Raw genomic sequence first — 9,321 nt, forward strand, 5'->3', positions numbered from 1 at the left:
GGCAACAAACACCCCCAAACCTTTCCTTTTAAACCCCCTCCCTAAAAGCCACTTGGGAGGTTGGGGATTTTGAGCATAAGCTGCCCATTTTCCTTGCTTGGCTCCACCTTGGGTGCCTTCCAATAAACACTGTATTTCCCTCACCACAAGCCGGTGTCAGGAAATTGGCTTTACTGCGTGTCTGGTAAGTTTGGTTTGGTAACAGGAATAGCACATGTGGTGAATTGGGCTGGGACTTCCCTGTAACAAAAGTTATCTAGGACTCAGGGTGGTTACAGGACATAATCCCCTATTTGAAATAAAAATGCAGAATAACCACTGGAATAATTGGAATAGTACGATGAAAGAAATTTGGCTTTCCATTAAAAATCCTACATATACTGCCAACAGCATAAATAGAAAAAGTATAGGTTCTCTGCCTCTTGGTTGAGTTATATAGGTACTTGACATATGTTTGTAAGCTTCTGAAGTCTTTGTCTGACTTATCTTTGTTTCTCGTCTCAGGGGTAGCAGTGCCGGTCAGGGCTGAGCGCGCAGTAGGCACTCAAGAAACGATTGCTGAATTAATTCGAGTCAACAGCTAAGTCACGGAAGTTAAGGCTTCAGAGCCTTATCTGGGAATTCCATACGAGCGGGGATTTTGACCTGTTGTAATAAAATTCTTCTAACTGAGTGGTTCTCAAAGTGTGGTATCCAGACCACCAGTATTAGCCTCAGCTGGAAACTTGTTAGAAAAGCAAATTCTTGGGACCTACCCCCAGCTCCACTGAACCAGAAACTCTGAAGGTGGGATTAGAATCTGTATAGCAAGAAACCCTTGGTGATTCTGATATATACTGAAGTTTGAGAACCACTGTAGTCTAAACTAAACTAAAAATGGTATTGTGGGGTCCCTTCTTTCCTGAAGGAAGAGATGCATTTCCCACATATGGGGCAAACCTATGATGTTAATAAACTTGGAAGGTTTAGATAACAAGTAGGGTAATACGTTCATCTTGTCGAACTTTGAAGACTCCATTTCATGCCAAAGTCTCAAAGGTCAACATGCAAAGGTCATCTAAGCCACAGACCACCAGCCGTCTCTGTTCCAAGTGAAAATACTACTACTTCATTTAACTCACTCTTTCTCAGGTTCCCGTCAGTGGAACACCATTCCTATCTGATCCCAAAGCTAAAAACCGCTTCCCTCAAACATTTAAAAAGAAATCATTTATATCCTTACAAAGTCGAATCAGCAACCATCAGTGTAGGACAAAGCAGGGTCAACAGTAGAGAACAAAGCAGGCATTTTGACTCTTTGTGATGACAACGGTCTAAACGTTTCTGATGGATTTCATGGTGATGTTTTTCGGAATGGCATCTTCCAGAAGTTACACAATAAAGTCAAAACTTGAAAAAGCTAATTAAAGAAAATGAACCAGTTTGGGGGACGCTGAATTGCATCAACATCCCTTTAGTCATTTCAGCACTGTGCACTCTCCTTAGCTATTCTTTCAGGGTTCTGCAAAGGCTTTAGAATCTGCTGACTGTCACCCACTAGCTACGGATGCCACAAAGCTCTGCAACACCACTGGACCATGGCAAATGTAAAAAAGATCGTTAACTACCACAAACAGCACTTCTGTTGCCAGATAAACAGTATTACAAAGCTGGACTTACAGTGCTCACATCTGGGTACTTTCCGAGAGCAATCTGTACGTAAGCAAGGACAAAAACTCCTGGGATTAGTCACATTTCCAATGGTTCCACAAAGAAAACTGGCAAATCCAGGATCTAGTCGCTTAGCTGTTGGCAGATGAAATACACAAGATCAAAAGAAAAGAGCTGTGTTTCTGGGCAACCCCTTCTTCCATATACCTCTAATGCAACACCAAATTAATTGGTATACATGAGTGTTTTGAATTAAACCTGCCATGGAAATATTTTATTATCTCCTACATTTACTTTGGGTAAACGCTTCTTCATTTGACTCCCTTCTGAGCAATTAAAAATGCATTATCTCAAGGGAAAATAGAATTAATTTCATTATACAATTTATTTTTGAATTAGAATAGCCAGAGAGCAAGCAAATGCTCAGAAGTCATAAGCCTGATGATACATAATTAGAAAGCCAGCAATTAATACGAGTTAATGATTGGCATAGAAATGCAGAGAAAGATAAGTTGATTCCAAATAGTTCGTTATTTCTCAAACGTGTCTTTCTTGACAGTTAAACATGGGTCACAAGGACTGGCCAGTGACAGAATCAACAGTGTTTTGGTTTAAAAAGTTTTTTTTAAGCCTTTACTTTTTTTTAGAGCACTTTTAGGTTCACGACAAAATTGAAATGAAGGCACAGAGATTTCCCATGTACCCTCTGTCCCCACACATGTACAGCTTCCCCAATTATCAGCATCCTCTGCTAAGATGATACATTTGTTACCCTTGATGTACCTGCATTGCCACATCACAGTCTCCCAAAGTCCATAGTTTATTTTAGGGTTCAACTCTTGGTGTTGTATATTATATAGGTTTGGATAAATGTACAATGACATGTATCATTATAATATACAGAGTATTTTCACTGCCCTCAAAATTCTCTGTGCTCTGCCTATTCATCTCTCCCCGCCAAACCCAACGCCTGGCAACCACAGATCTTTTTACTTTCTCCGTAGTTCTGCCTCTTCCAGAATACTTGGAATCATAGTATGTAGCCTTTTCAGACTGGCTTCTTTCACTTAGTAATATGAATTTAAGGCTTCTTCATATCTTTTCATCATCTGATAGCTCATTTCTTTTTAGCCTTGAATCGTATTCCATTGACTGGATGTACCATAGTTTATTTATCCATTCACCCACTGAAGGACATCTTGGTTGCTTCCAAGTTTTGGCAGTCATGAATAAAGATTCTATAAACATCCCTGTGCAGGTTTTCGCATGGACATGTTTACAACTCCGTTGGATAAATACCAAGGAGCACGACTGCTGGATCGTATGGTAAGAGTATGTTTAGTTTTGTAAGAAACCACCGAACTGTCTTCCGAAGTGGCTGTACCATTTTGCGTTCCCACCAGCAATATATAAGAGTTCCTGTTGCTCCACAACCTCATTTGCGTTGGATGCTGTCAGTGTCCCAGAGTTTGGCCATTCTCATAGATATGTAGTGGTGTCTTATTGCTGTTGGTGGGTGTTTTTGTTTGTTTCTTTGTTTCTTTTTTCAACTGAGGTATAATTAATACATTATATTAGTTTCAGGTGTACAACATAATGATTCGATATACGTATATATTACAAAATAAACACCACAATAATTCTAGTTAACATCCACGACCATATATAGTTACAGAAATTTTTTCTTATAATGAAAACTTTTAATATCTACTCTCAGCAACTTACAGATATGCAAGACAGTATTATTAACTATAGTTGCCACATTGTACCTTACATTCCCACAACTTATTTATTTTTAACTGGAATTTTGTACCTTTGATTCTCTTTACCTATTTCACTCACCCTCTACCCCTACCTCTGGCAACCAACAATCTGTCCTCTGTAACCTGTATCTTTTAAAATTTCATTTACTTATTTTTTTTAAGATTCCACATGTGAGATCATACAGTTTTTGTCTTTCTCTGTCTGACTTATGTCAATTAACATAACAGAGTCAGGTTCCATCCATGTTGTTGCAAATGGCAAAATCTCATTCTTTTTTATGGGTGAGTAATATTCCATTGTGTGTGTGCGTGTGTGTGTGTGTGTGTGTGTGTGTATTTTCTTTATCCATTCATCCACTGAAGGACACATAGGTTGTTGCCATACCTTTGCTATTGTACATAATGCTTCAATGAATGGGGGGGCACAGATATATTTTTGAGTTAGTGTTTTCTTTTTCTTCAGATGAATAACCAGAACTGGAATTGATGGACTGTACGGTAGTTCTATTTGTGATTTTTTGAGGAACCCCCATACTGTTTTCCATAGTGGCTGCACCAATTTACAGTCTCACCAATAGTGCAAGGGCTCCCCTCTCTCCACATCCCTGCCAACACTTGTTATTTCTTGTCCTTTACATAACAGCCATTCTGACAGGTGTGAGGTGATATCTCCTGATTTTGATTTGCATTTGCCTGATGATGAGTGATGTTGAGCATCTTTTCATGTACCTGTTTGGCTATCTGAATGTCTTCTGTGGAAAAATGTCTATTCAGATCCTCTGCCTGTTTTTCAGTTGAATTGTTTGGGGCTTTTGCTGTTGAGTTGTACAAGTTCTTTATGTATTTTGGATAAACTCCCGATAAGACACATGATTTGCAAATATTTTCTCGCATTCAGTAGGTTGACTTTTCATTTTGTTGATGCTTTGTTTTGCTGTTCAGAAGTTTTTTAATTTGATGTATTCCCACTTGTTTACTTTTGCTTTTGTTTCCTTTGCTTTCAAATCCAAAACACCATTGCCGAGACCAATGTCAAAGAGCTTACCACCTATATTTTCCCCTATAAGTTTTATGGTTTCAGGTCATATTCAAGTATTTAAGCCATTCTGGGTTAATTTTTGTGTATGGTATAAGACAGTGGTCCAGTTTCATTCGTTTGCATGTGGCTGTCCAGTTTTCCCAACACCATTTATTGAAGAAACTGTCCTTTCCCCTTTGTATATTCTTGGCCCCTCTGTTGTAAATTAATTGACCATACATATATGGGTTTATTTCTGGGCTTTCTATTCTGTTCCATTGATCTATATGTCTGTTTTTATGCCAATACCATACTGCTTGATTCCTATAGCTTTGTAATATAGTTTGAAATCAGGGAGCATGATGCCTCCAGATTTGTTCTTCTTTCTCAAGATTGCTTTGGCTATTTGGGGTCTTTTGTGGTTCCATAAAATCATTTTGTTTTAATTTGCGTTTTCCTGATGACAAGATATGAGGCATCTTTTCATATATTTGCCATCTGTATATCTTCTTTGGTGTATCAGCAGTTTTTAAATATATCTGTTATACATGTATCTATTTATTGCATGTAAATGAGGAGAATGATCAATGTTTCTTTTGACCTTGCATGAAACTAATGCATCATCACACATTCTTAAGAGGAAAGGAGGGGACGGGAGGAAATGAAGAGACACAACTTTATCACCCCATAAGAGGAGCTGAAACCTGATTATAATCTTTAACTAAAACATTATTTAAAAAGTATCTGAACTGTAAATAGCTGTAATTTTTCTGAATGATCAATGTGGTCCTGTAAAAAGACTTGATTGGAATCAGGACATCTTTGTTCTGAACTAATGGTCTCAAACTAAAATGCTTAATGGGGCCAAGTAGTTAATGAATGAATCCACCCAGTGGAAGAATAGAGACTCAGGCGCTGCTTTCTGGGCAGCGGCAGGCCTACCGCTAACAACTCCAGCACGCTGTTGTCAGGGAAATACACACCCAGTGTTGTAAGACCACCTGATTCTTTTTAAAAGGCAGAAATACAAATTTTTATATAAAATCAACTGTTTTAAAAGTGGTAGCAACTAATTTAAAAGTGCTGTGTGGTTAGAAGTCTGGGGCTGGTGTCCAAGGCCAGATGCTGTCTAGACCTTGGGCTGCTACTAAGTAGCTATGGGTCTCCTTGGGACTGGTTCCTTACCTGAAAAACACATGTCCAAGTTTCTCTTGTCACCAGGTGTCTATTCTGGTACTTTCATGTAATAAATTTCTTTAATTGTGAAGAAAATGTATCAAAAGTTAATTCTCAGTAAGTTAGAGTACTGAAATAATATCAACATCAGAAAAGACGATCTCAAAACACTGATGCAATCTGAGTCTTGGAGAACTGACTGCTAATTCACGAGTGTGATCTCTCTACAGAAATTAGTGTTGTTAAATATGCCACATTTACTTAAGTGAACAATTGCCAAGCAATTAGGGACATGAAGGAAGTTTCCATTTTCGAAAGACAGTGCCTCCTAGTGGTCGAGAAAACACACTGGAACCAGCCTGCTCTGGGTTCAAAGCAGGTTCCCCACTTCCTAACTGTGACGTATTCAAGGTACTTCAGGTCTGTGTGCTTCAACTTCCTCATCTGTAAAAATAGGGAATCACAGTTCCTACCTCATAGGGTTATTCGGAAGGTTAAATGAGTTAGCACAGTACTTAAACAGTGTTTGACACAGAGAAAGCATCAAGAAAGAATCAGCTGTTGTTACTACTACTGGTGTAAAACATATTAACAGCTAAAACCACTAATCTCCTACACTGGTTGAACTAGCATTTTACTCTAAAATATCCTAAAGAAATTAAACCCAATCTTCATCCTATCAAGGCCAAAATCAATGGACTGCCTAAGCAACTCCACTGGCAACTTGTAAATGAAGCCCGAACACGCCACAATTCACAGAAATCTAACAGAGGTCAATATAGGCACTGCGGGTTAATGCAGTGGAACAGGGGCCATTCAAAATCAAAGGATGTAAATGCCTCATCCTCGGTTTCCACCCCCTTGTGATTAATTACAGCCTTACTGTCTCCACCCGCCAGCTGTATCCTAGCTCACAGGTCTGACCCCAACCGAGGACTACAACAGTCTAATGAAAACTGTGCTTCTAACTGTCCAGCGGGTGATCCTGGCTTGGCTAAGAAAGGCTCTTTTCACTCCCCTCCTTTCTGATTAACTAGATGGCTTTATAAATCCCCTTAATAAGTTCATTTGTGTAACCCAAGGCTTGCTGCCCTTCCTTCCTGCTGCTGAGGGCTCAGCTGCTTATCTTTGAATGTGACCCATCAAAAGAGAATTGTTAAATTTTTTTTTAATCTGCTAAATTCACAAGTACCACTGGTCTCACATCTCCCCCAATTTAGTAATTTTTCGGTATCATAAAGGAAGTCTAAGTGCGTGCAGCAAATCACGACACTGGCAGAAGTCTTTTCTAGTTTATTAAAAAGCCCTTTTTTAAAAAACATCTTTATTGAGTATAATTGCTTTACAATGGTGTGTTAGTTTCTGCTGTATAACAAAGTGAATCAGCTATACATATACATGTATCCTCATATCCCCACACTCTTGCGTCTCCCTCCCACCCTCCCTATCCCACCCCTCTAGGTGGCAAAAAGCCCTTTTAAAAAAAAAATTTTAGTTTGTTTTTGGCTGTGTTGGGTCTTTGTTACTGCATGCGGGCTTTCTCTAGTTGTGGTGAGTGGGGGCTACTCTTCGTTGAGGTGCTTGGGCTTCTCATTGCTGTGGCTTCTCTTCTTGTGGAGCATGGGCTCTAGGTGTGCGGGCTTCAGTAGTTGCAGCATGTGGGCTCATTAGTTGCGGCACGCGGGCCCTAGGGCATGCAGGCTTCAGTAGTTGTGGCCCACAGGCTCGGTAGCTGTGGCTTACGGGCTGTAGAGTGCAGGCTCAGTAGTTGTGGTGCACGGGCTTAGGTGCTCCGCAGCATGTGGGATCTTCCCAGACCAGGGATTGAACCGTTGTCACCTGCATTGGCAAGTGGATTCTTAACCACTGCGCCACCAGGGAAGTCCATATGAAAAAGCCCTTATGATTGTCTCATCAGCAGTGAATTTGGTAATTGCTAACAGGTCCAGTAACTAACATTCATATAGGTCTTTATCGTTTCCAAATGCTTTCCATATGCATTATCTCATTTGGTCCTCCCAACCACTCTGTGAGGTAGTACTATTATTATTCTCATTTTACAAGTGAGAAAGCTGAGGCTCAGAGAGGTTAAGTAGCACAAGATCACGTGACCACTGAGTGTTAGATATGGGCTTGATTTCAGATCTTCAGATATTAAATCGAGTACTCTTTCCATTATGACATGTGCGTCAATCATCGATTGGTTGCCTTTCAGCCCCACACCTGTCCCACTACACTTCGTCCTACTGGGGCTAGGAGTTTGCAAAACAGTATTTCCACGCTCCTTGACCAACGGCCTCTTCGTTTGGTTTTGCTTATTGGAGGTCCTGGTGGGCAATACCAAAGCATGATAAAGACAGAAGATTATTTCTTCTGGTTCAAAATGAGGCAGTTGATGGCAGCTGCTGTAGTAGCAGTAGGGCTGCTATGATTCTGGACTGCAGCAGGCCAGAAAGGCCCAGCACTTTTTTATTGGTTCCAACCCTGTTAGAGACAATACCTCTTGAGCAGAACCAGGATCAAATGCAAGCATCTCCAACCCGCTTGCAGCAGCTAGAGTGGGTTCATGGGCTCCAGCCCAGGCATGTTAGCTGCTTCTCATCTAGGTATCACCTCTTCTTCCTTTTTGCTCCTCCAACACCTCTCCCTCTCTTTTTGGAGCTCCAGCCTTTCCAACACATTCCCTTGTTTAAAATATCTAAAGTGGCTTCCATATTCCCTTGTACTTTGCCTTATACAAATATAGCTGCTAAGTGGCAACCCTTCGGGAGAGGGATGTAAAGCAGAAGACATGATCCCCACCCTGCAGAAATCTATAATCTCTCTGGGTAACAGAACATTTAAACTAAGAGTAAACAGGACAAAATATATATATATTCAAGGGCTCACAATAAATGGCATGCAGACCATTTGTGTGATGGGAAAGCACCTGGGTACTTCGTCACAAACATGATTTCCTGGGGTAAGGAGAGGGATGGGTACTTGGGTACTTCCTTCAGCATGCAGTCAGGTCTGCTCTCAGCCGGTCCAGAAGCAGCCCCATGTCCAGCCCACCCTTCTGGTCTTCTGAATCACTTGCCCTTTTCTGGACTTCCTGCCCCGAAGCCATCTCTGGTGCCAAGTGGTCCGCCCCATTCTTGTTCAGTTTCCTGTTCATTAACTTCTGGCTCATTACAACACTAGCATCCCTGAAATCCCCATCTGCATCATCATACAGAAGAATCTTTTTGTCTATAGCAAACCAGGGCCACAATCACTACCCATATATAATCTGGGACAGAATGAGCCATTACAACAGAGGTTGAGAGGGAGAAAAGGGATTTAATGATTGCTAGACACTCACATTTTTCATCCCTTTTTCTTTAACATCTTTATTGGAGTATAATTGCTTTACAATGATGTGTCAGTTTCTGCTGTATAACAAAGTGAATCAGCTATACATATACATATATCCCCATATCTCCTCCCTCTTGCCTCTCCCTCCCACCCTCCCTATCGCACCCCTCTAGGTCTTAGCAAAACACGGAGCTGATCTACCTGTGCTATGTGGCTTCTTTTCACTAGCTATTTTACATTTGGTAGTGTATATATGTCCATGACACTCTCTCACTTTGTTCCAGCTTACCTACCCCCTCCCTGCATGTCGTGTCCTCAAGTCAATTCTCTACATCTGCGTCTTTATTACTGTCCTGCCCATAGGTTCTTCAGAACCTT

This window comes from Neophocaena asiaeorientalis, unplaced genomic scaffold (genome assembly GCF_003031525.2).
Source record: "Neophocaena asiaeorientalis asiaeorientalis breed wild unplaced genomic scaffold, Neophocaena_asiaeorientalis_V1.1 scaffold373, whole genome shotgun sequence".
NCBI lineage: Eukaryota > Metazoa > Chordata > Mammalia > Artiodactyla > Phocoenidae > Neophocaena > Neophocaena asiaeorientalis.